This window comes from Athene cunicularia, assembly GCF_003259725.1.
Source record: "Athene cunicularia isolate RWA chromosome 2 unlocalized genomic scaffold, athCun1 chr2_part1, whole genome shotgun sequence".
Taxonomy (NCBI): Eukaryota; Metazoa; Chordata; class Aves; order Strigiformes; family Strigidae; genus Athene; species Athene cunicularia.
In genome coordinates, this window is record NW_020799095.1 from 92,745,667 (window position 1) to 92,773,124 (window position 27,458).

The window sequence follows — 27,458 nt, forward strand, 5'->3', positions numbered from 1 at the left end:
GTGAGTTGTAGAGCTCCCAACTTACATGGTAACTCGTATGAACTGAGTTTTGGTCCCAGAGAAAGAAGGATGCTTCAAAGATGGGTTGAAAAGAGCTGAGTCAGTTGGAAAGCAAATATATACCACAGTTTGCCATTAGTGGTCAACACTACTTATACATATTGCATATATACAAAACACAACAGTCAATCTACCAAACACACAGTCAAGGATATTAGGAGCACAAAAACATTTTAATTTCGAATTCAATGCCTACAGTATTGCACATGCATAAATGATATAAAGAAATATCCAGGCACAATTATTGATGGAGGTGTTAACATTTACAGACAAAACTACATGCTGTTCAACAACTACTGTCACCTTAAGTTCAGAAAGCAGAAGTTGTCTGAACTTGACCACGACCACAAAATCTGAGATGAGCTGAAAGTTATCATAAATATATGGCATTTTGGTGGTTTGACCTTGGCTAAATGCCAGGTACCCACCAAGTCACTCCATCACTTCCACCCTCCTTCCCCCTTTTTTCTCAACAGGGCAAAGAGGGGAAAGAAAATAAGATAGGAAAAAAAAAAACAACCAAACTTTGTGGGTAAAACAAAAGCAGTTTTGATATAAGCAAAGCAAAGCAAAGGTCCATGTGTGGAAGACAAAAGACCAAACAGATTTATTCTCTCCTTCCCATGAAGAGGCGCTGTCGGCCCTTCTCAGGATCAGGGCTCCCATACACGTAGTGGTTGCCTCGGAGGACCAAGGGTGACCCCACCCCCTTCCTCCTTTCTCCCAGCTTTATACTGAGCAGACATCATATGGTCTGGAATATCCCTTTGGTCAGTTCGGGTCAGCTGCCCTGGCTGTGTCCCCTCCCAAGATCTTGCCCACCCCGTCCCACTGCGGGGAAATGTCGGAAAGAGCCTTGGTGCTGTGTCAGCACTGCTCAGCAGTAGCCACAGAACCAGGGTGCTGCCAACACCCTGCCAGCTCCTAGCATAAACCACAGCACCGTGAGGGATGCTATAGGGGAAAGCCAATTCCGGCTCAGCCAGACCCAGTACAGGCATATGGTGAATGTTTTTATTCTGTTATATTATGGCTTTTAAATTTCCAGAAGTAATTTCCACAATTTCAGTCTCAATATTTTTTTTTTTCTCCAAAAAGTTGGTATTCTGTTCATAAAGAGGAAGAAAACCTCAACTTCAGTTATGAGTTCAGTCACAATTTGTTTATGTGTATTGAATCTACTGGATAAAAATAAACAGAAATCAGCTGCAGCTTGGCAAAGCAGTTGCTTCAGATTCGGTCTCCCTGGAAGATCTCATTTCAGTTCAAAGTATTCTATTTCAGATCTGAGGGGGTTTATATATATTTTTTCCTATGGAAGATTTCATAATATCTCAGACAGTCTCTAGTGGGAAGAAATTTCCATTCAGAAAGCTCTAACTTTGGCTTTATAAAAAGCAGGCAAAATTAGAGAAGTCAACCTACCTTGAAAGTAAAGTCACTCGCAGTAGTTACAGGAACTTTGTCTTTACCTACAGCTCTTGTCATGTTCCTACATCTCTACGTGAAGAAGGACTGCACAAGATTTTGTAACACCTAATTATGGTACTTTCATCTAGCCTCATAGAATTTCTTTTAATCCTGGAAATGTATTCTATTGATTATAAATTAGTAATAGTTTTTTCACAACTCATAAGACTCAATTTTGAGTGTTCTCTGTTGATACAATTTCTTGATTAAAGATCTGCCTTCAGTTGTGCTGTCAAATATATCATGAGCATCTCTAGAAATACAATATTTCCATTAATTTTAACGGGAATTCTGAATGAGGGAAAGACAGAAATTTTTCTAAGGATACCTGAAATTTTCACCTTAATCTAGAAATACCTTTTTAAGCTTTTGCCAGGCGACTGAGATGCTACCAGCTGTTACGTTTACCTAAATATTGAGTCTTTCAGTAAAATTCCACACCTTTTTTTCCACAACCTATGAGGAAGATTTTATAACTGAAAATAACCCCAACTCTTCTACACTGTATTTTGAGTTTCTCTTTCCCACTCAAAATCTTTAGTAAGACATGAAAGCAAAAGTACTTATAAATGTAAAACCCTGTCTTTTGTTTACTATAGTATATTTAGTGGCAAACCAGTGGCGTTTACTCCATAGTATTTTGCCTTAATGAAATTCAGTTTTCAGAAAGCAAAAGAAAAATCTCCTAATGGCAAAAAGGGACACTCATCTCTCAGATTAAGTCAGAAAGCCAAAGTAACCATAATATTAACTGGATAAAGTTAACATTCATTCAAGCATGACAATGTTTGACAGGTAAAAATATTGGGCAGAAAACCCCTGTGTGGTGCCTCAGAGAAAAGCATAAACACCGTAAGTGTGGTATGATACTCATACTGCTTTTTTATAGGCTTATATAAGAACCATGCAGTTTTCTATGAATGCATTATGAACAGTTGTACGTGTTTATTTTGATATTGAGGAGTCTGCTATGTTTTCAGTGTTTTGGTTGGTTTTTTTTTTTTAGATCTCTTAATCATCATTGTAATTTCAACAGTACTTCAGAAGTTCTTTCATAGGAATTAACAGTCAGAAAAAACAGAATGCATTAGAAAGTGTACAAAATTGTTTTTAAAGATTTAGTACAATAATATCTTATCTAATATCTAGAAAATTCTTTATGATGCTACAGAGAGTAACACAAATAAACTACTGGTTTAATTCAGGATTATCAACACAGAATAACTATTCCGCACTCTGAGGTAATTCTCTGTTCTCATTTTATCTTTTTAGTACATAGAGAAATGTCTCTAGTTCATGAGCATGTTTTCTTTTACCCATAGTATGTGCAATCAAATTGAACATCAAGTTTTGTCTTATCTTTGCTTATACATTAAAATGTACTTTAGCAACAATCTATAACAAAACAGTCTTAGCTAGGATGAGTGCTGGCTCAAAACTAAAGGACATTTATTTTTTTTTTTTTTTTAAATAGCATGAGAAATATTCTTGAATTTTTCCTAACTCAGCAGATGTTTTTATTCCTCTGTCCATAGAAAAAGTCACTTTCTCTTTCTTCTTATTAGAAACCAAAAGAAGTAGCTGAAGGACCAGCTTTTCTTTCCTCATCTTTGCCTGACAGTATACACCTTGCCAAGCTTTCCTTTGCTACCACACTAAGGCAATAAAGTGTGTACAGAGCAAGTTTATACATAGTGATTCTTCAAATATTTAAGAAATCTAGTTTTCTAGTTTATTAGAAGACTAAAATAACTGTTGATTTAACAGTGATGAGAAAAAATATTGAAGCAGACTCACACTGAGAAACAAATGGTCATTTAACTAAGGTTTCAAATCTTGAATAGCTCAAAAGGATACCAAAGTGATCCACTTGCCTATGAAAGTATTGAATCTTTCAAAAAACCAAATCAAATCAGATACATGCCATTAATCAGTCCTAGAAACACTGGTATTATCGAGTGCTATTAAATTTTCCAGCAACAGTGATAAAATATCAAAAGCCAGCAAGAGTTTACAATAGTACTTCTACTGGTTTAGGAGTACTTGCTGCCATTTTATACGCGTTGTTATTTTACAATGAACTGTGAGGTTTAGTTCTCAAACAAAGGAAAATATAATGTCAACATCATATATATGAGGTAAGCACTAAATATGATAGTGCTGGGAACTGTGTAGTGGCTTCCATATTCTAGAATACAGTTGGGAAAAATTAAAGAACATAATGCTATATACAATTGTTAGTAATGTATCAAAAAAGGAAACCTAGAATAATTCTGCCCGAGGGTAATATATTCCACAGAAGATGACAGTGCACAGAAAGCATTTCTTTGCTTTCCATTTGAGGATGGAAGTACAGTTGCAATTTCTTCCAAGTTGCGTAGATTTCAGCAGTTTCAAAAACGGATTACATAAACTGTTGAACAGAGATTGAATGAGTTTATAATCTCATTATATTATTTATATAATTACAGTTAAAGAGCTTGTAGTTTCTTTCTTTACAATATCTTTCATGAAATAGCGACACTTTTATCTCTAAAAATATTTGTTACAATTTATTCCCTTGTCATGGATTTGATCGTGGTAGGAATATTGCACCCATAACCTGGAGGTTTTAGACCATCCCTGAAGAATTCAGAGTGGGATTCAATCCTTCAGTATAAATTATTTGTACCTCAATTTCCCAGCTAAGGATATTCAGAAAGGAAATACTATAGTCCTGATATTGTTCTACTCAGTAATTAAGTAACTTCAGCACTAAAAACTAATGCCAAGATTACATGGTTATCCATTCAGTGAAGATGTCTCATAAATATGTCTAATGCTGTCCTTGGTGTGGTAGCAAGAGAGCTAATAAACCTGGCTAGCAAGCAGACCTCAGCCTCTGTGATATTGCCTCCTAGAGGCTTCAGATCTCATGTCTTACTTAGTCTCTTGTTCTGGGCCTGCCCTGACAAACAGAGTGATTATTTTCCCATACTTGTGCAGGTGAGACAAAAACAATGGAAGTGTTCTTTGCTTTCTGAGTACAGCAAACTCTGCCCTGGTTTGCAGTGCTGGGAGGTGGGCAGTAATTGAAAGAAGCAGAAATACACACTATCTGAATCATCAAACCTGAAACATAAAATCACTGGGGGACTCTGCAGAATTGCTATGTAATTTCCACTGTTTGACTTACACAGGTTAAAGTAGTGGTAATATTTATCAACATGTTATTTTCACATTTCTAACATTAGACAATTACCACTCCAAACCATAAGGAATCATTAATAAAAATGTAAAGTAATAAATATTTTGAAACCAAAACAGTATACAGTGTGTCAGTAACAGCATATATTACAACTCAAAGTCTGGCAAAATGAGTGCAGGTTGAAATCAAAGCCATATTTTTAATTTGAAGTGTGGAAAGGAAGGACAGGAAAGAGATTACTGATGGTGCAGAGATATTTCAACTGCTAGAAGATTACTAATTGTCCATAATTTGAAAACACCTTGACCCATATTCTTCAAATATGAGGTTCTTTGCTTTCTTAGGAAATTTTCAGATGGAACACATTTCATAAGAAAGGCTAGGGAAATGATGAAGCATGACTTTGGCATAAAGTTAGTAGTAACTGTCACTACACTCACTCTGAATATAGCTTTGAATGATTGATTTTAAAACAGACAGAGTTCCACGTTACAGTCGAAACACTATTCTTTTTGTTTTCTAAAGTAGGCTGTTTTAAAACACTAAGCTATTTAGCACGCTGAAAATTAAATAGCCAAACTATGTGAATTTGTTGTTACCAGCTGTGACATCACTTAGATTTCATACTAACTTACTAAAATTTACTGCCATATTTGAAACATGCAATCAAGTTGAGCCAGATGGTGAAGTTGTTTTAAAGTAGATAAAGTTGCAAACATAATCTCCTTGTACTTTTGAAATAACCATGTTAAAATTCTGAAAGATAGAAGCTGCAGTTGTCAATGGCATGTATCCATCAATTTGTCCAGTATCCTAGTAATTTGAAACCACACTTCTAGGCCATCTCGTACAAATGGCAATAAATGATAGGGTTTACGTTTATTGCATGTACTAATGTCCTAATGAAACACTGTAGCTTGGTATTCTGTTGTAACCCCTGCATAAAATGAATTTTGCTGCTTTTGTTGTGAAAAAAAAAAAAAAAAAAAAAAAAAAAAAGTCTCCAAAGAGGTTACTGGAAAGTGCAAGATGAAAACCATGTAGCCCATTCCACAAAGTGAAATGATGCAATGGTTGAAACATTTCCTGAATGTGTTTTTGTTGGGTTTTTTTTTTTTAAAAAAAGCCCAAACCATTATTTATAAATCTTCCAAGAATACACTATTATTGGCAGTTCACGTAATATATTATAAATTATGAGCTTTAGTGCCTTTAATTTTCACATGTATCACTAATACATGTATAGTTATGTACCTGAAGTTCTGTTGCATATTTTTGAAGTCTGTATTGGCAAGTATTTGCTACTGTAATGAGGAAGTAATGGGATATTATAACAAAGATTCAAGAACTGCATGAAGACTCCATAGTAACACTACAGTCAGAGGAAACATAATCCTTAATATGAACCTATAACCAAACAGACCCAAGGAGAACAAAGGAAGTTATGTTTCTAGACAATTAATTTATTGTCTTTGGAAAACATGAGCAAATGAAGCTAAGGTTTTCTCCTGCTGTATATGGAATTCTTGTGAGATGGCAAGTTCTCTCATATCATTCTTACCCATGCAGTTTCTGAGCACTTTTCAAGAGGTCCTTCAGAACACACAACTGAAAATTATCTGCAAACAGCAAGCAAGACACAGAAGTGGCAAAATGAACAGATACTGTATAGATATTAGAAAAGAAAGATGAAGAAAAATGTAGGTTCATTATCCAGTGGAAAATGAGATTTGTCAAAATAAATATAGTCTCCAGTCTTCAGATCCTGGGATTCTTTCTTTCCTTGCATCAAGACAAAATGGACTTGTCTTCATCACAAAGGAGATTCATCTTTTTCATTATTTCCATCTCAGAACTAGGCTCAGGACACAAAACACTGCAATTGAGATCTGTCAACAGTGTTATGCTTTGCTAACTACTGTTTTCCTTTCTTTCTTTTAGTGCAGATTAGTCATGAAAAATTATAGGATAAAAAAACCCATAAATATTTAAAGATGATAGTTTGATGGATGCATAAATCTATCCATAATAGCAAAAGTCTGTATTACAGATGTAACTTTTTTCTCCTGTGATTTCGTTGTAGACTTGCTGAAAAGAGATAAAGGCATTATAATACAGATGGGTGTAATCTAAGCTTAATGAAACCCCCCAGTTTATCAACCACTGAGAAAGAAAACTTGTGATTCAAAGAACTGAACTTCAGTGTTCTGATTATAGCCATAATGTAAGAAATGCAATTTACTGTATATCAGAGTAGTATACATAATTTACTGGACACAGACAAGTTACTGAAGAACTTCCACTGCAGACATTAATACCTACATGTGTGGAATAAAAGGCTATTACCCATTTCAGAATTTTACACACCATTTCCTGCATTTATCCCTCCTGGACAACACCAAGTGCTTCCAGGTGCAATTGAAACCAGCAGCTTGAAAACGATAATGGCAATTTAAACTAGGTTAAAAATAACCTCCCAACCAAAAAGCAAGTGAATATCTAAGCCCATACTCGTAAGAAAAATTAGACCCATGTTTTAGGTTTAAACTCAATTCCTCCCTTTGTATAATAAAAGTTGTATTTAATAGTGGAGAGTAATATTTTCTTCCGTTACTGAAAATTTGAATGTCATGTTTATTATTTAAATTCCACTCATAAATCACAGAAACTAAAAGTTACTGATTTTAAGTATTTCATCTCTACACATCACATCTATACTGGAAAAGAAGAAAGTGTGAAGCATTTCTTGTGGGGGAAAGTCACTAATACATCATCTTGCTACATAAATGTTGTGTTCTTCAGAATGCAGAATAATGACACACTGCTTTTGCAAAAGCTGGGACTAGTTGAATGAAAATATTTCCATAAAGCACACATACACACAAACATATTCGTGTGGTTGAGTGAAAAGTAGATTATCAACAAAAAGAATATGGATAAGATGAATTAACTACTCAAAGTAAGTAAAAGAAAAGAAAGAACAAAAAAAGCACCTGGTGATACTGGTCATGAGATGACTAAAGGCTTTGAATTTTTCAGCTTTCAAACAGTGTAATTTTAAACTCAAACCTGATAAATAAAAATAAAAAATAAAAATTTAATTAAAAAACCTACTACAATTTCATTACTTCCTCAAAGAAACTAAATGTGTTCACTTCCAGGAAACTTACTTGACCTCCAATAAACAGTCTTCAGAATTAGCATTCTTCATGGCAGGCTTAATAAATAGATTTATGAATTCATATATCTAGTTTTCACTGTTAATCTGTCACTTCTTGAATCACAGTCAAGAACATTGGTGATGCAAAGTGAAAAAAACCTTAAATGGGAGATATCTGTAGAACATAGTTTTATTGGATTATCAGCCTGAAACATTCCATTACCAGTAGATTGATCAAAACAATTCCCATAAAAGGAAGTCATTACAAAACTCAAACCCTCACTAAAATTTAGGGTCTGGATTCAATAAACAGAAAGAGAAAAACAAAGGAAAATCTAACCTGCGAGCAGTTTGTGGCCCACAGAGAGGGAAATATTAATTAAATTATTTAACCCTTTTTCACATCTTCTATGTCCCTTACCACACTAAGAGAATTGTCTTGTAAGCTACATTAAGATACACATCAGTTACTGTCCTGCAAAGTGGCCTGTATATCTTTGTCCCTGACTTGGATGTTTCCTTTCCGTCTGGAAACCTTTATTTTCTTCCTACAGAAGAGAGGGTGGGTGAAGAAGTAAACGTTATTATATGCCAACATAAGATAGAGGTGCACCCAGATATTACGGAATCACAGAACCATCTAGGTTTGAAAGGACCCTGGAGATCATCTAGTCCAACCGTTCGCCTAGCACAGTTCCTACCTACAGCAGATCCTTAAGCTCTAAATCGATTCGACTCTTGAACACCTCCAGGGATGGGGACTCCATCACCTCCCTGGGCAGCCCATTCCAAAGCCTAACAACCCATTCTGGAAATAAATACTTCCTAATATCTAGTCTAAACTTTTCCCCAGCTCTCTGCAACCTCCTCTCAGGTAGCTGTAGAGGGCGATGAGGTCTCCCCTCAGCCTCCTCTTCTCCAGACTAAACACCTCCAGTTCCCTCACGACCTGTGCTCCAGACCCTGCACCAGCTTCGTTGCCCTTCTCTGGACACGCTCGAGTCATTCAATGTCCTTTTTTGTAGTGAGGGGCCCAAAACTGAACACAGGAATCGAGGGGCGGCCTCACCAGTGCCGAGTACAGGGGTCAGATCCCTTCCCTGTCCCTGCTGGCCACGCTATTGCTGACACAAGCCAGGATGCCATTGGCCTTCTTGGCCACCTGGGCACACTGCTGGCTCCTGTTCAGCCGGCTGTCAGTCAGCACCCCCAGGTCCCTCTCTGACTGGCAGCTCTCCAGCCACTCCTCCCCAAGCCTGTAGCGCTGCTGGGGGTTGTTGTGGCCCAAGGGCAGCCCCCGGCATTTGGCCTTATGGAAACTCCTCCAGTTGGCCTCAGCCCATGGCTCCAGCCTGTCCAGGTCTCTCTGCAGAACCTCCCTACCCTCAAGCAGATTCATTCATAACATCTAGATTTAGGACCTAAGAAGTACTTCTAAATCACAATATTGTCCCATGGAAGAGCCTCAGAAATATTTAAGAATGAAGGAACAGAGATGAGTTTATAAAATGAAACAGAAATATTTCAGACTCAGAATTTTGGAAAATCCGTTATATGTAGCACTAACAGTAGAACCCATCAGTAATACCATGCTAGAGGACAGAAAGGAAGATCAGAGAACATGCAAATTAAGATATCACATGAAAACATTCATAGAGTCAGTCCACCAATATGGTTCAATTGTAATATTTATTAGGGGCTGAGAAGGTAATTTAAAAAATTTTAACTCAGAATAGTGTTTGTTTGAATGCAGAAAGAACATTTCTAAAAATATGTGTATAAGGCTTTAATCTATAAGGATGTTAAAGAAGCAGTTGATATGCAAAGCAGTGAATGGATGTTCATTAATAAATCTTTACAAGTTCCATTGATGTACTGGAAAACCAAGACAGAGTGGTCACAAGGTCTAGACTGGTTCTGCACACTTTTACCTTATTCATCATGCCAAATTTGGGGAAAAAAAAAAAAACCAACAATTACCCCAAACATATTTGCAACTCACTTTCTTAGGGTGGTTCTCTTCAAAATGACAATGAATAAACAGACCTTGTTGTTGTGGAACCTTTTGCACTGCTGGGCAGCAAGAGTCAAAAATCTTATAAAATTTGTAACAGTTTGCTTCCAAATTTGGTCACATTTCCTGGTCTGTCCTTGATTTAGTTAAACTGGAAAGTAGTATGTGTTCCCAGAGCCTTTATTAATCATAACATAATTGCTCAAGATAATATATTTATTGGGCTGTAGCTTATTCTGACCTTGATATAGTGCTGTCTGAAGGAAATACCATAAAATATATTCAGCACTTTGAGTCTTGAACATACTATTTTCCTAATGTCTGGATTTAAACCCAGAGAGCACATTCTCTCAAGCCACTTGAAAGAATTTTTGTGGTCTTCTGCCAGCCGTTTCTGTTCATTGAAATTCATGTTGGTTTAAGTTCACGTATTAATTGTAAGTTAGCTCAAGGATATAATTAACAAATCTCTTTCCATAGCTATGTATTTGCCTGTTAGAAAAGAGAAAGATCAAGTTAAGACTTCCCTCTGTTATCACTGTAACAAAACCATCTGTATCCCCACTGGATTTATATCTATCATACTAGCTTTTTGATAAGATTGTTCAGGTTTAATAAACCTTGTTTGTTATTCTCTAGTCTCCTAAATAACAGATCCAAATGCTTTTCTTTTGAAGAACTAGCTGAATTGTTTAAAGACAGTTTTCTAAATGTTAGGAAACTAAGGTGTAGAAACTTTGATAGAACTGCTCCTGTGTGCACAGTACATACATTGTGAAAGCAAGTGGCAAATTCAGAACATTTTAATAGTCCTTTTTTTTTTTTTTTTTTTTTTTTTTTTTAGGTTACTGTTAATTAAACTTGAGTTCTAAGAGAGAAATTCCACATGTAATCTAACATTGAGAGGCTCGCTTTCATCATCATCAGAAGAGTTTTGGTGAGAGGACGAATACGGTACAAAAGGTTATTTTTCTGCATCTCTGTAGTGCAAAACTAAATTTTGACTGCACAGTAGAAAGACTAGTGTAGAAATCCTTGTCTATTCTAACCAAAGACTGACTTTGCAAACTTTGACTGAATTCATTTCAGGATCTAGGCCTCCCTTTCCCATTTTTTTATACCACTGTCTAAAATTTAAAATCCAGCATTTGTGACACATTAATGGAAAAGCAAAAATTTTTTTTGTGAGAAAGCAGAATTGTGCAAGTCAACTATCTTCTTACTGGCTTCAACATTATTGATTTCTGAGGATGCGGACAGGAATGTTACCTAATGAATTTTCTCTCAATGACAATAGCATGTATAAATTAACTGAAGTCATAATACAGAATATTCTCTATGGAAAGGTTGAAAATACATCATCTTAAAGGAATAAAATTGAAATACCAATAGTAATACCTTGTACATCTTTAGTAACACTACCACTATTGAGCAGACTGGCAAAATGAAATGCAGGGACAATGATCTGGCCACAGCTACCTAGGAGCTTATGGAAAAGCTAAAAATAAAACAGTTTGGAAGTCTCTAGACAGCTAATCCATGGAGAACTGAAAAGAAAACGTAAAAATGTGAATGATATCATGATTATATGGATTTCAGTGAAAGAACATAATTAGTAATAGTTCACAACTTTTTTCTCTGTCACCACTAAATATACATAATCTTTATTTCTTTTCCTTTTTTATTTTTATATTTTTAAGCTGTTTTGGTTTTCAGCCTTTCCAGTAAGGGTATATTGCAAATTTTTTAAAAATCCTTTCTACAAAAAATTCAAATTTTTATATTCAAATTTTTATTTGAATCCTTTATGTATATTGATTTTTAGCAATAACTCCCAAGAAAACTGCACAGGCAATAGACAAGGCTTTACATGTTTATTTATTTATGTCAAACAAGAGTAAGAGCTTTATGAGCTAAAATATAGAAATGAAAATTACATTCTAATTCAGGAATAAAATCACAACTATAATTACAACAGAAATCTTCATTACCTTAAAATAGAGTTCTAAAATGTAAATTCAGTGACCACCCAGAAAGTGAAGACTTCTACTGAAATCAACAGTAACATAATTATAGATAGGCCAATGTGTGTATGACAAACTGTACATCAAACTATTTCAGGCTTGTTACCAAAATCTGCAATAATCACACATTAAAATGCTATCAGAATTAATAGAGAAGTTTCATTAAAGCAATAGCTGGAGAACACGATACTGAACCTTTGAGAAAAGATAGTGAACCATTATAGTTAATGATTTATTATCAACTGTATTTATTGTTGCAGAATTTATAATTAAATGTTATTGTTTGGGTTTTTTTTTTTTCTCTCCATAAAACATTGAGAAACAAGTAGTCTGGATGTTCCTTATATTCCTTTTTCTGATCATTTTTTCTTATTTTTACTGCTTCTTAATTACCTACCAAGAAATAAAGAAAATAAGGCATACCCTTTTGCATTCTCAGAATAACCTTTTCTGCTTGAAAGTCTCTGAAAGACACAACCTCTTCTGCAGCAGGTGTAGTTTTAATGATGCTTTGATGCCATATGTCAAATTTCATCACTTGCTGTGAAGAGTGACATTTCTTTTGATAGCTCCTAGCAACAGCAACACCAGTTGTTGGTGGTCACCTCGCACTAGACAAATAATTCCTGCAGCAAGAACATTTAATTTCAGTTTCATGCCAGGATGCACACAATCTCTGCTGCTTTCCTCTGTCTGTAATTCTTTTGTTATTCTTTAAAATAAATCTATATCGTTACTTCAATGACCACTATATTTGTTTTCACATGCACACTCACAGGAGGACCAGTGCGTTCTGCATAGCAGTGTTTCAAAGCTGCCTTCAGAACTGGATTTCCTGTCAGTATAGACAGTGAATACGTAATCATGGTTCAAGGTGCAGCTGGGAATGACTTTCAAGAACGTGTTTGCCCACAGGTGCCAGTCAGCGGAAGTGCACCATTGCTATAGCTTTAAATATACTGGTACATCAGTAGACATACAGGTATGGATGATCTACAGGTTTTCGGAGAGGCCTCTACATGCACAGGGTGTTGGGGAATATGACATTCCCCTTTGCTACTGTAATAATCATTCTTTGAAGAGTTATGCAGGTGTTCCAATACTGTTGGAGGCTACAGATAAAGGAATAACCTGACAAATCAGCTTGAATTTCAAATGGCACTTTACATTTATTTTTCTTCTAAAGTTACATTTATATCAGAAGCATATAGTGAATTACAGTTCAGGTTTGCAAATCCAGCACTATTTCTTAATGCTAACCAGTGACACCTTTAACATTTAAAAATAAAAAAAGCAATAATTCCCAACGTTGTTATAAGAGGAAGACCAAGAAATTAAATGCCTCACTGCTGAGAAGAGGAGAAAGGGAGCATAAAGTATCCACCAATGACTGGAAAGGAAAACAATTTGATACCTCTTCCAATTCACTTTTCATTAAAAAAGTCACTGACATCTTTAATAGAGGAGTATGAACTCAGGTTACAACAAGGAATGGAAACATTAGACATGTTTTTTATATATATTACTTTCCCTTAAAATTAGCCGGAGCTGATGAAGTATTTATGCTAAGAGATGTTAATGAAAAGTATCTTTAAGTATGGAAGAAATTCTGGAGGACCAAAAACCACAAATACAGTTAATCTTTAAAAATAAAGATAAGGAATCAGAAAAGTATAGACCTATCGGGTTATTTTCAGTCCTGGAGAAATAGTAGAACATACAGTTTAAAATAAATTTATAAATTTGTCTACCTGGTAATTAAAAACAGCCAACATGTATTTGCCAAGAATAGATTGTATCAAAGCAAATTAATTTCTTTCTATGACAGGTTAATAGGCCTTATGAATAGAAAGGAAGTGTTAGATTTCACATATCTTCATTGCAGCAAGCTTTTGACAGTCTTACATGGGATTCTCATGAGAAAGCTAGGAAAATGAGACTGTTATCAGGTGAATACCTAAGTGAAAAAAAGTGTTTTCCAGGGAGTAGTACTCTCATGAACTAGAATGTAGGGTTCTGGTAAATCTTAAAGTCTGGTACAACTGGAGTGAAAGAAAAAGGATCCTGAAAATTAAAATCACAATTGAAAAAATTGGAGGTCAGAAGATTATCTAAATAATCTTGGCAAATATGAGACAGTGTGTGGGAAAATAGGATGTAATCTAGTAAGGAAAAATACAGTTTTATACACAATTAGATGTAAGTGGCTGCACAGCCACAGGGTGTGAAAAACCTCTCTGGGCAGCAGAATTGCAGAAATTGCTAAAAGGGTGATGAACAGTCATAGTTAAAGCACACATTAATCAACAATATCACACTAATGATGAAAACTCATTTAACTTAATGGGACAAGAACTGGACTATTACCTGCAAAAAAATCTGAAGCCACAATCTTCTCTTCTATGAGCTAGTAATATCTCAGCTGGAATACTATCCCCAGCTTTAAGCATCTTAAGTTTGATTCAGTTGATGATAACCCATGAAATAGTAACAAATGTAAAAATAGGTCCTGAAAATACAGCTATGGGTAAGGAAGAAAATAGATTTATTAGGTTTAGAAACATTATGATGGTCTTTGTGCATATATATATATATATATATATATATATATATATATATATATGCTGTGAAGCAGAAGGAATAATGATATTAAATGCTAACAAGGGAGAGCTGGTTTATTTCCAGGAAGAAAAAGTCTAAACTAACAGTAAGAAAGGTTAAATAGATCACTAGAACTGCTATCCTTTGAAAAATTTAAAACCCTGAATAGCCTCACACATGTCAGAGTTTTATGAGTGACATAGATATAATTGATCTCGTTGTCAGCATCTATACGTATTAGTTTATGAGACAATTACTATTACACCCTGGTTTTTTTTAGCCCTGGAGACTGACTGCAGAAACATATAATTTAGAATAATTCCTGTTGGAATTATCATGGGTTTGTGGGTAATCTTTTATCTACTTAACTGTGTGATTTTCTCACAAACTAAAGTTTAAGATTACAAACCAAATTAAATCACCTTCCATCAGCTGAACTATAAGATTTTGCATTTCCCTGTAGGATTATGCACATCAGCTGATCCCTAGGATGATCTCAGCTTGTGCAGATAACAGAATCCCTATTCTTTTCCTGAAGTGTCTTACAGTTTTTGTTTCTGCTTTATATTCATATAGTAGTTGCTTGTCACAGGATGTGGGGGAATATTTACTAATTTATGGAATAGACAAAATATTGCCTTCCATACTGTGTGTTACCTGGCTGTATGTCAGTCATGGACTGAATTTGATGACCCAAATATCTCTGTATTTCCAATTTCTATCAAACATTCTAAGATGTATTATCCAATTCAGTGCACGATACTACTACATTACATACAGTATTGTAATAATATAGTATTGGTCAATTACTATTTCTTCTACCTTTTATTCAAGGGAGAGGAAACATGGACAAGGCTCCATGGAATTCAATGGCAAATTTTGGGGAAAAAAAAAAACCCTCAGTTTCCTTTGTCTTCATTATTCTGTCTCTCAGTCTCTTAGAGTTCTTGTACAGCTGATATGGTCAGTCCATATTCATTCTGCAGGTTGATACCTTCATTAGCTGCATTGCTGTACAGCCTGCAGGCAACATGTACTGTGACTAAAGAAAGAACACTAAAAACACATGTAACAGAGAACTTGTCTTTTGACAAAAACAGTGTAATGTGGAAGAAATTCTTCTGTATCACAGATACTTTCTTTTCTATGTTAAAGAAAAAATGCCCCTGTAAGTGTAAACTTAAATGTAAGTGAAAATTTAAAAATTATGCTGATATAATACTTATGCCTTAGAAAATATTTGGAACACTGTATTTCATTAAGAAAAGGAGAATTCTTCAAGAAACCTTAACAGCCAACAAGCATGATACGCCTAAATTTCAAAATCATTAATTATTTCCATTTCTTAATATATCCAGCATTCAGAAAGAAAAAAGGCCAAATAATAAAATAATTTAAAATAACACATATCATTTAATATTCAGCAATTACTACATGTTAGGAGGCATTCTGATAGCATATAGTATAAAGGGAAAAAAGAAGAACATGGGCATCCAATACACAGAAAGTACCAGATCAAATTTTCAATTTGAAAAATGGGTCCAGCTTTTAAAAAGCTGCAAGTGTGCAGATCCTGGTTAGCATTTCTGCATTCTAAAATTTAGCCAAAGATCTCTCGAAAAAAGTGTATTAGAACAAATGGAAATAACCTCAGTCCTATCAGATGCATCAACTTCCTTCAATTTTGTAAAAGTTAAAGGTATTATTATAAATATGCAGTATTATATATACTAGAGGTCTGTTAATCCTCATTATACTGCAATGACAATGAAGACCTATGTATGAAATTTTGCTTTTGTATCTTAACATAATCTATTTTACTTAAGAAAAGAATATAAACAAAAATAATTGCACTTGCTGCAAAGAAGGCCTTGTCATTCAACTATATCTAACTATAAGAGAATTCTTCTTTTTTTTTTTTTTTTTTTTTTTTTTTTTTTTTTTTTTTTTTATGGCTCATTTGTTCTTTCCTTTAGATGTTACCAGTAAAATATCACTTTCTGTCCACCAAGGAAAATATTTTAAATGGTCTACAATGTTCAGTTTTGTCAGGTTACTTCCTACTGTTCCATTATTCTTGAACACTTTACAACAAACAGAGCAAAACCGTATCTGGGCTTTCTGCAGAGACCTAGAAAAATAGGCAGGAGTTGTGCCTCAGGCATTCCTGGGAGAAAATTGGGAGGGCTAACTACAATAATTTCCAGTTAAATCTTTTGTGCCAGTACATATCCTAATTTATACTTTATTTCTGTTTTAGTAAAACCTTTTGCAGAAAATTTATTTATTTATTTATTTATTTATTTAAATGTCTGGTATTTGGTGGAGAGTATCTGGGAAAAGTCTGTGAGGTCAAGCAAGCTTTCTGAAAAATCAGGATGATTTTTAATTCCTTGTTAAATAAGAAAACAAACCAAATCCTTTACAAAATCCCCTAAAAAAAATATCACACTTTCCCATCTTTAAATTGTATTTAATCATAAAACAGATAAAAAGAATCTTTACAGAGACTGTAGAAACACATATTTGCTGAAAGACCAACCGTAAACTCAGGGTTGTCTGAATTTGTCTCAATTTTATTGTAATTTAAAACTTCGTAATGCAGTTTTTAAAAACTTGAACAGGGAAAATTCAAAAATGTAAGGAGCAGTGTGTACTGTTTGATTAGAAAAAGAATGACTCAAATGGTTTCTCAAAATATTTGTAGTAAATTACATTTTAGATTTGTACGTTGGCTGTCATCCATCTTTAGATTTTCTCTGTTAAAAGGAGATTTTAAATAAATCTAAATTACTGACCACCGGAGGGATTATAGAAGAAACACAATGCACTTCTGAAATTAAACTATCATAGAGAGTAAGAAGAGTAAAATTCAGCATATTCAGTATATACTCCTGAGAAGTGTAGGTTAGTAGTGTACTCCTCTGTAAAATAAGTGATTGCTTTAAGAAGTGTTGAGGGTGTAAGTACTGTAACTTCAATTTATCATGTAGTATTGCTAGAGCTGCCTTCTCCTGGAGCATGGCAGATCAGCCTAACGTGTCAGTCCTGTTTTGTGGTCTGATTTTAAGATGTGGTGAATAGATCAGGGATATGCTGATTGCTCTTAACACCCACCACTTTCAGTTCTTCAGTACCTAACAGGTTTAATCTCTTCGATCTTAACGCCTACAATTAAACTGCAAAATATTTCCCCCCTGAGACACATTGTCTTCTTCCATTTTGCATTCATTGATTTCCCACCCTGCTACTATCTCCCCAATTTCCAGCTGAATTAAAACACAGGGAGAATCATGTTATTTTTATTTCCTTGTTGATGTTTTGTGCTAGCGTTGTTGACAATATCAGTGCAGCTCTGGGAATAGTTAAGAGCTTTTGCCAAAGACAGAAGGGAACACTGAGCAAACCAAACAAAAATTAAGAGACAGATATTTGTAAACCAAATTACATTTCCTACAGTCCTTAAGCATATTAAAGACAAGTTCACATGTAGAAATAAACTATGATTGTTTATTTTAAATAAATAAAAAATAAAAAGAAACTTCAGATGACTAACGGACAGCAGGAAGGTAGCTTGATGACTAGCGGTACTGATGCTGAAATAACATTATGGAGCAAAAATTGGGTCAAAAGAAGTAAGTATTTCTAAATAGAAATTTTTCTGCTTCTGATGTTAAGAAAACAGGAAAATACAGTCCATGTGGTGAAATCAGTAAGTTTGTAGTCATTACAATAGAGGAAGCATGTTCAGGCGTATTCACAAACCAGCTTCTTTTAAGAATCTTATTTAACAAATGTGATGTGCAGAGTGTCATAATATCACACCACTTCACATTTTGTCTGATAACAGTAAAATCGATAATTATTTTCATACAGAAGAAGGTACTACTCAGAAGCTTGAAAATTAGAGGGGATGTTCACCTGAAGCCCTTCACATACAGCAACCAGCAATGGATCCATTTATCCATGCACAGAGACAGAGCATGATTTACTGATCCTTTGCTGGTGAGCCACTTTCCTATACTTCATGCAAGCATATTTAGTTGGATGATACTGACAGATACTAAGTCCTAATTGCTCTTTCTGTCTGTGCTTAAAGTGCATATGTAAAGCAATAATCTTTACTCAGAAATAAAACACCGAACAACGCACAAGACTATTGTGGACCCCAGCCGAGTCCTCTTGGCGGCATCCACACTTTCATCAATACATGAAAGATCCATGCATTTGCGTGTTTTGCAAGAGGACAGTCTTGAAGATTAGACAGAGCACTGCTTTGTCTAAACTTCCATCACAAGGAGCTTTCAGGCTTCACTAACACCTTCAGCTGAGCTTATATGCATTGTCACTGCTGTGTGACAGTCTGGAAGGGAAAGTTTGTGTCTTCTAACATGGTTTTCTTTTTTATTCTTTTGCTGTCAATAACTTCTCTTCGTTCTGTCACTGGAAACTATTCCTCTATTCCTTTTTTTTTTTTCCTGTAAGGGAGTGTATGCAGAGTGTTTATACAGAAATATTATTTTCCTTCCTATATTATGTTTTTCTCCCTATTTTGGATTTGAGGGGGTTCTTTCCTTTTCAGTTAGGTCGTTTTAGTCAGAATCACATTCAGTTCTCACTTCCTGTTTAAATTCTCCTTCAAATATTTAGTTGAAAAGGTGCTCATTATTTTTTATTTCAAGGTCTAGTCAAGTGTCAGAAATAAAGGGGAGATATCTACCAGCTCCACAGCAGCAAATGCCAATTTATTCCTATGAATATGATTCTCAATCTCTATTTTCTTTTTTCAAGGTATTGAGACACCTATGCCACATAAATCCATCTTACTTCCACCAAGATTTTCTTATCGGGGCAATGTTGCTGACTGTATGAATAAAATAAGTGAGGGAAATATGCAGTCCACAATGTGTGAAGTAACTTGATCACAAACATCAAGGTTTTTGAGACTTCAAAATTAACAAAGGAGTCTTATAGAGAATAAACTGGATAGGTAGGTACAAGTATAAATTATTAAACTATTTTGAAACTGTTAGGAAGTAATGCAAATGTAAAAATTATTTGCTTTCATCTGCACTCCCCCCAAAAACTCTTTCAGTTTGTTTGTTTTGTTGGGTTTTATTATGTACTGAAGGTAGATGGACGCGTTCAAAAATTTGACTGCAAGGAGATGGCAAATGGGAAATATTCTCCCTGAGATGAATGATTAGCCTCAAAACGCATACTCCAAAGTATATGTTTCATGAACGTTACTTCTCTTCCCCTTTCTGGAAACTGTATGACCTTGACATCATATAATGGCTGTGCGATCTCATGACCTCAAGAATAGTAAGAACTATTTTTCTGCTCTAATGTCTTTCAACGAGAGTTTCTTAATAATTACGTATTAAAAACAGATTTTAGCCAATAAGGGAAAATGGCAAATAAAGGAAATCTAATGAGGGACCAAAGAGAGAGAAGCAAAGTACCTCCTGGCAGATCATTTCCACTATTCCTTTCACTGGTTTGGGAAAATTTGGAATAATAGCACTGACTTATCAGCTTGTTATTATGAAAGATCAGCAAAGGGAAAATATACTTTGACAGAATTCCAATATAAAAGACAATTACTATCATCAGTTTCTGAAATTCCACTTCAGATTCAGTTCAGTGGCTTCTCAGTTTAGTGATTGAAGTCCTCAGATCACACTATTCCCCATGCTATTCACATTTTTTAACTTATTTAATACTTTCTTTAGCCATTGCCTCAGAAATACTTGAACTTTACTTCTGCATACTGTCTCTTCATTACTTTTCTTTAATTATCTATCAATCTTCCTGTTTCATTTCACTATGTCAGCCTCCAAAAATGTGAAAATTAAATAAAACCCTGAACATAATAATAATTTATTATAAAAATAATTGATGATGTTGATAATAATAGTAGAATGATAATCATAACATGTTTAAACTTGTGTTTGTTTATACTGCTTTCTATTCAATGTGCCTGCTGTAGAAATATTGTTTGTCTGTTTTTTCTAGTGGACAGGTAATTGGGGCAGACAATCAGTCAGAAATTTCTTTCTTTTAGGCTATACAATGAAAGTTTTCTGAAGGACTTTGAGACTATGTCCAGTTCTGCCAGTAGTCCATGGCTGGTGAGTGCTGATGATCCTGACAACCATTTTATTCTGTTTCTGAAAGCAACCTTACCTTCCCACATAGGAATTACAGCTGAAGCTGCCTATAACCTAGTCAAAGTCCACTGTGGTCAGGTGCCATTTTTCCATTGAGTCCAAGAAAGTTTAAATAACCTTTATGTACGCCCTGCAGTTACTAATTTGCTGTTAAATATCATGGATCACTGCCCTTTTTGTATTATCCATATAAACTCTGGCAGCCACAAAAATATTTTCTTTAGATTTCTCAGTTACTTTGAAACTGACAAATGAGTAACCATGGTTAGCAGACTAGAATTAGACTGTATCGTTTGTAAATCTCTTCTTTATATCTTTATTTCCTGACTTTTTTGAGAGCTACCTTTGGAGTTTTTCTTTTTTTCTCTATCTGCTTTCTAAATCACCTTCTCTAGTAATAAAATTGCAGTCACTAAGCTTCCTTGGGGACACTCACTGATCCTAGAAACCAGTCAGATACATTTCACACAAATTAGCCTAATTGACTAAAAGTATAACAGCCTTCATATAATTGACTACCATGTTATGAAGTATTTACGGCCTTTTTTTTTTTTATGCCTCTGTTCACCCTTGTTTGTTCCTCCCCACACCATCTTGAAAACAGTCTTTTGAAAAAACTTTGCAATGTTCTGTAAAGATAAAATGCACCTGGAGAGAACAGTCGTTAAAACATACAGATTGTTTTGAACAATATATATATTGTTTATATATATTATATCTATAATATTATATTATAGTTATATACACATTAACTATATATAATTATATATTGTTTATTGTTTTGAAATATATATAGTAATATAAACTTGCACATAATTAGGTACAATATTTCAACTACAGTTTTTGCTTTCATTTTTGTCCAAGCTACACTCATCAGAATGTAACTTGTCTGTAGCATGGACCACATATTTGTCCTTTTCAGCTCAGAAGTCACTCAAAACTTCAACAAAATTCAAAATCCAAGAAATTATACGATATCAATAATTTATTATACATAACACAAAATGTTGATTTTTTTCATAAGCATATACATATACCTTAATGAGTTTTATTCAGTCTAAATACTATTCTTCCACTTTAAATGTCTTCCTTACGAACTCCTCACATTACACTGCAGTTTACTAAATTTTCAAATTATTCTACACACATACCATATTGCATCAACTTACCCTATGTAAAAAAATGTCAGTAGCATGGCATACATGCATATGAGCTTTAATGTTGCTCAAACTTAGTAAGAGTTATCAAATATGCTTGATAAACTTGCTAATTTTTCATACTATATTGAAAATAGATATGCAATTCATATACTTGTCCATTTTACCTGTTTAGCTTGTCCGATAGTTAAAATATCATAGATTTTTTTTTTTTTTTTAGAGAAGGGATAAATTTATATTCATAAGTAAAAAGTATGATGATTCTTTCTGCCTGCTTTTAGATTCAGTAATACAGAACTAAACTGAAATTATCTGAGTAGCTGCTAGCACTGTAACTTTTCCCTTAGATTTGTGGCTCAAAGTTGGGTCAACAGTGCTTTCATCTGCGAATATTCTGCTACCCTTCAGGAGCAATTTTTGATGGTGTTCTGCCATCCAAACACTGGAGGGGAAAAATGAGAGCCATTTCTACATCGTAAACCAAATTGGTAACTTCTACTGCAAACAGGCTGTACTTGCAGTACGATCCTGTGAGGAAATGAAGTACAGCAGAAAATACATGCAGATAATGTATAAAATTGTCTTCTTATAGTGTGGGATATTCATTCAGATAGCATTTTCAGAATGCCTAATTGACTTAATAGTCTGACCTTAAAAACTGTTGTAATTGTTGCCCATTTTACTTTTTTTTTTTTTTTTTTTTTTTTTTTTTTGTGAGTCTATATATATTCATTGTAACTCTCTCATGAGGAGAGCTGTAGAACTGCTGAGGTACTGGGTTTAGCAGTCTTTCCACTTTTGCTCTAATTTAAAGCAACCTAGCATTAAAAGAGACAAAAATGTGGTCACCTATTCCATTTCATAACAATTTTATGCTCTGAAAGAACTGTCTATATACAATCATCCTTATGGTCCTAAAACCTGTTCATAGACCACCAGAGAGTGTGTTTGGTCTTTATTTTCTTCATATTTTCCAACTACTTACACAACATATATCTGGCAATGACCTTTATTATTTAAATGTATATGTTGTATTAATTCAAACAGCTGATTTTTATATGCATAATGTGAATAACTGAAACGCTGAGAAAGTTTGAACAAGCAACTCAGTAGAATGCAGTTATTTTACTTTCTCCTATGTTCTCTCTTATTCAGGTAATATACTATTACAGAAAAAATTCTAAATAATCAGTAATGTCCTTGGAGGAATGAGTGACTCCCGTATGTATTATCATCATTACAGAATGAAGCTTAAAGTCAGCTGTACAATCACACAAACATCAAGATAAATATAGGTTTTATCATTCTTCATATAATGAGTCTTCGAAGTCAGCCTGTCTGTGAATACATGCATGCATGTTTCCCACCATACACATATTTGAAAAAATATTTATTTATTCCCAGAATTCAGCTGCTAGAAATAGCGACGTCATTTTGAAAACTTTACTCTTAAGGATGTTTTACCTAATTATCATCTGACAGCGTGTCTAACTGTCACATTCTAACACTTTGTGTATTCACCATAGTCTACATTTTGTTAATAATGTGATTCAAATGAACAGTTTGGTAGGTATCAGTGAGAAACCTTTTCACCATGTGTTTAAAAACAAGGTGCATTTACTAGGTTTTAGTCTAGAATTGCTTAACAAAACAATGTTTTTTTGTGCTTTGTTTGTCTTTATGCTATGGCTGACAATAAAAATGAAGTATGCCTTTAAAACCTTTCTGTAATTATTTTTTTTAAATTATTTTTTTAAATAAAAAACTACCTTGTCTTCAGTGGGTTTTCAAATGTTGAATTTCACGCCAAGTCTTCATGCCTGAAGTATAGCTACTGTGTTCTTAAAAAGATCTTAGTTGTCATAAGGCATTTGTCATTCTTTTGCTTGTTTGATGAAGTTGAAGTTCTGTTAGTGTTTTTCCTGATCTTTTTATTTTCTTCAGGGCTGAGAATGACAGCAATGCAACAAAGGGGAAAAAAGTCATCTCTGTAGCTAAGATGCTCAGATGAATGCCTAAGGATGGGTCAGCTGTGAGAAGTACAAAAAAAGAAAAAACAAACCCACAACCCCCCCCTGAACTAAAAACAAACTCTATTTAAAGAGTTTGTGAGATTCTTTCACAAAGCTGCAGTTACTCTTGAATACCTGTTAAACAAAAGAACACTAGGGAGCAGAAGGCAGCAGTGATTTATTACTAAATCTTGTAACTGAAATAGGAATGAGGAAAATATGTTTTTACTCCAAATTCCTAATTCATGTTATTGACACCATCTAAAAGAAAGGAAAAGAATGACAGAGTCCACACATTGTATAGGCTCTTCCTTGCTGCCCAGATCTGTAAATTGTTTTAGCTTCTCTTTCACTTTCCTCTTATCCTCTAGGTGCCATATGACATGAACCTAATTCACTTTTTTCTGTTTCTTGCTGAGAAAAGTCGTCAGTCTTTCTAACCAGGAAGATTACTTCTTACCAGTATGAACACTCATTCAGCCACCTGCACTGAAACCTGTGTCACGTGCAGGCTGTGCACAACAGCTGACACGTACAACACCAAGAAAAAACCCCCACTCAATATCATTCACTTTGCTGAAATCTCTAGCTTTGTTAAAAAGTTTGGCTGAATATGGGATCACATTTTGAATGGGAAGCTATGAAAGATTAGACACAAAGGGGTGTTTTAGAGAATTTGGGATATAAACTACTATGTTTATGAAAAGCCTAACCTCTAGAGCACTGTTAACTGGCCTTTTAAACAGTCATCAAGCACCATAAGACACTCTAATTGGATTCTAGGAAACAATTCACAATAGAAAAATGTTGCCACTTTTTTCTCTCATGAATAATTTGTAAAACAGACTGCAACTTCTCTGTATTTATTTGTTATTCAGCAGCCTACTTTGTCAATACTTCTTGACCATGTTTTTTCCATGGTTCAAGTTTCTGCAAATATTTAGTCCTTTAAATTCCAGATGTTTAGCGTGATCGTACATAACAGGTTTATGTATTCTGAATGAATGAGTCTGACTCATGCAAACAGGTTTTCAATACAAATACTGTTGAATTCAAATTAAAAATTATTTTCCCTAAATATAAGAAAAAATTCTGTCAGAATTGTTATTCACAGTGGTGGTCTTGATTGGGCCACCTATATTTAAGTAGTTATTTCCTGGCTTGCTTTCAAACTGGTGTCCCAGAAGTATTAAGTTTCCTTCTCCTGGCACAGGGTCCAACACTTCTAACTCATACTGAGAAAAAGAAGTAGGCAGCACTGGCTTTTTGCCTTCTCTAGGATTTAAAAATGTCTCATCTCTTTCATTTAGTCCAAATCTGCCTTCTTCAGATTAGATAGTCATGTACTGTAACTATAATTAGTTCTACAGAGATTCTCTAATTACTTATCCCTCTTAGTGTTAGGAGCAGTCACCACTTAGTCACTCTCTTAAGTTTGAAAGAATTATTTTCTTAGATACATGCATGTGTCAATTCCTGAGTGATAAAAAATTCAAACTGAATAGGTTTTCTAATACTATAGATATAGTGGGTTGAATGAAGATGGTTGAGCAGGCCAGTTTGCAGAGGAAAATTTACTGCCGTATTTGATCCCTTTCACCACCCAGAATAAGACAACAAATATGTATGAAAAGGAAAGGCTAGAAATATGAATATGTCAGAGGTGAAAGTGGGGCAGAAGAGTTAATTGTCTGATGAAGAACTGAAAATATCAAGACAGCATAGGGCAGAAAGAGAAATAGTAGAAGTGTAAGGAGAACAGAGGAAGACAAGATTCAGCTACATGGGAATAAAAATTGCCACAGAATTTCAACAGAGAGGGGAAAATAGAGAAAGAACCTAGGAAACAAGAATATGTTTACTACAGAATACCTAATTCTGTATGGGTACGTAATCCCAAAGAGCACTACCAGTCATATTGATGGGATGTTTGTGGGGTCAGCAATGTCCTGCTTCATTACGTTCATATGGCACCTGTCAGTAGAACTGTATGTGTACGACTACTGACAAAATAATACAATCTTGCCATATGGCTTGCATTTCATCATGAGTGTTGCCTTCGATCAGCCTAGGTGGCAGACAACTTGTAAATTCATCCTCTTGTCCATCCACCTGACAGCACCAGTCCTGTGTCATTCAAATTTGTCTTATCCCCAGACTGACCTTCCAGTTGCTGCTTGACACACTACTTGTGTTGCTTATGCTACTGCTCTTCCTGGTGGTGACTGGTCTCTTCTGGCCTTCCTTAGACTTTTTGCTGTTTCACCAGCAGCTCCAGCTGCCTCTTCCTGTCCTGTAACTTGTTCCCTTTAGCTCTATTCCATTCATGCTGTTTGTCCCTCTACAGACTGTTACACTGGTGAGCACACAGGATTTAAGTGAAACTGATTTAGTCTTCTGTAGGCTGGATCCCAAATTGTTTATTTACATCTGCATAAGAGATAATGCATCTCCCACAGTTCAATCATTTCCTAACCTCAGCAATTACATTATTCAGTCACAGACACAGGAAAGATGAGAGCTGCAGGCTTTTTTTACTGCATTGTTCAGGACTGTTTGGCACAGACTCAGTTTTATTGTATTTTGTGAAACTGCCAGTCATCTTCTAACCTGTCTTTAATTAAAGGAAAAACTTTGATTAAGGACAAGCAAGTCTGGCAGTTAGTCTTTTTTTAAAATAATATTTCTTAGTCTTCAAACAGACTTGTTTTTATTTTAATGCTCTGTATCATTCAAAACCTGCATCACATGGATTATCTACAAACATGAAAACAAGAGCCAATTTTAAATATCAACACAAAGTGACATTTTTCACATTGTGACCTGACAAACCAGAAGCACCTCCTAGCTCACATCAAAGATAACTTTAAAAATTGCTCAGATAAGTCCAATCTTTTTGCTGCATTCCCTAGGACTAAACAAACCTACTTCCATCAGGATTAATCAGTATTAAAACGGCTGCTTGGTTTAATCTGTCTTGTGAGCTCCTGGCAAAGATAACCATATCCATAATCAGCCTAAAGGTCAAACCATGGAAAAGGCAGCATTCACTTACCTTTGGGGCACTGACAACATCACTTATTTCATTTTTTTTACCTTCTTTGTCTTGTCAGTAACTAAATGAGAGGTATTAGAAGCAGCAGAAAACTATACTTAATTTACAGAAACGATATGCATGTATAATGACAAATGGTAGTATATGTTATGTTGAAATACATTTGATAACTACATTTCAGTAAGATATTTACTTCAGATAGTTGCCAGGAAATCTGAGAACTCACCTCACTACAGAATCAGAGCATGCTATATAGCAACACAGAACAATTTCTCAAAATATGTTGACTCAAACTCTCCTCAAAAGTTCTAATTTTCTTTTAAAACAATATTTCTGAAATTGTGAGCCAATAAATATCAGTGGAATAACCTGTCTGAGGAACACACCTGTATCCTTTGTTTTGAATCTGGTAATATGGTAGTCTTCTTTTTATTCATATATAAATGTCTATTTAAACTTATTTATGTCTATTTGTCTATAGATAGTTAGGATATCTAGGACATCTATAAATAAAAATCGATCTAGAAATACTTAAACAGATATTT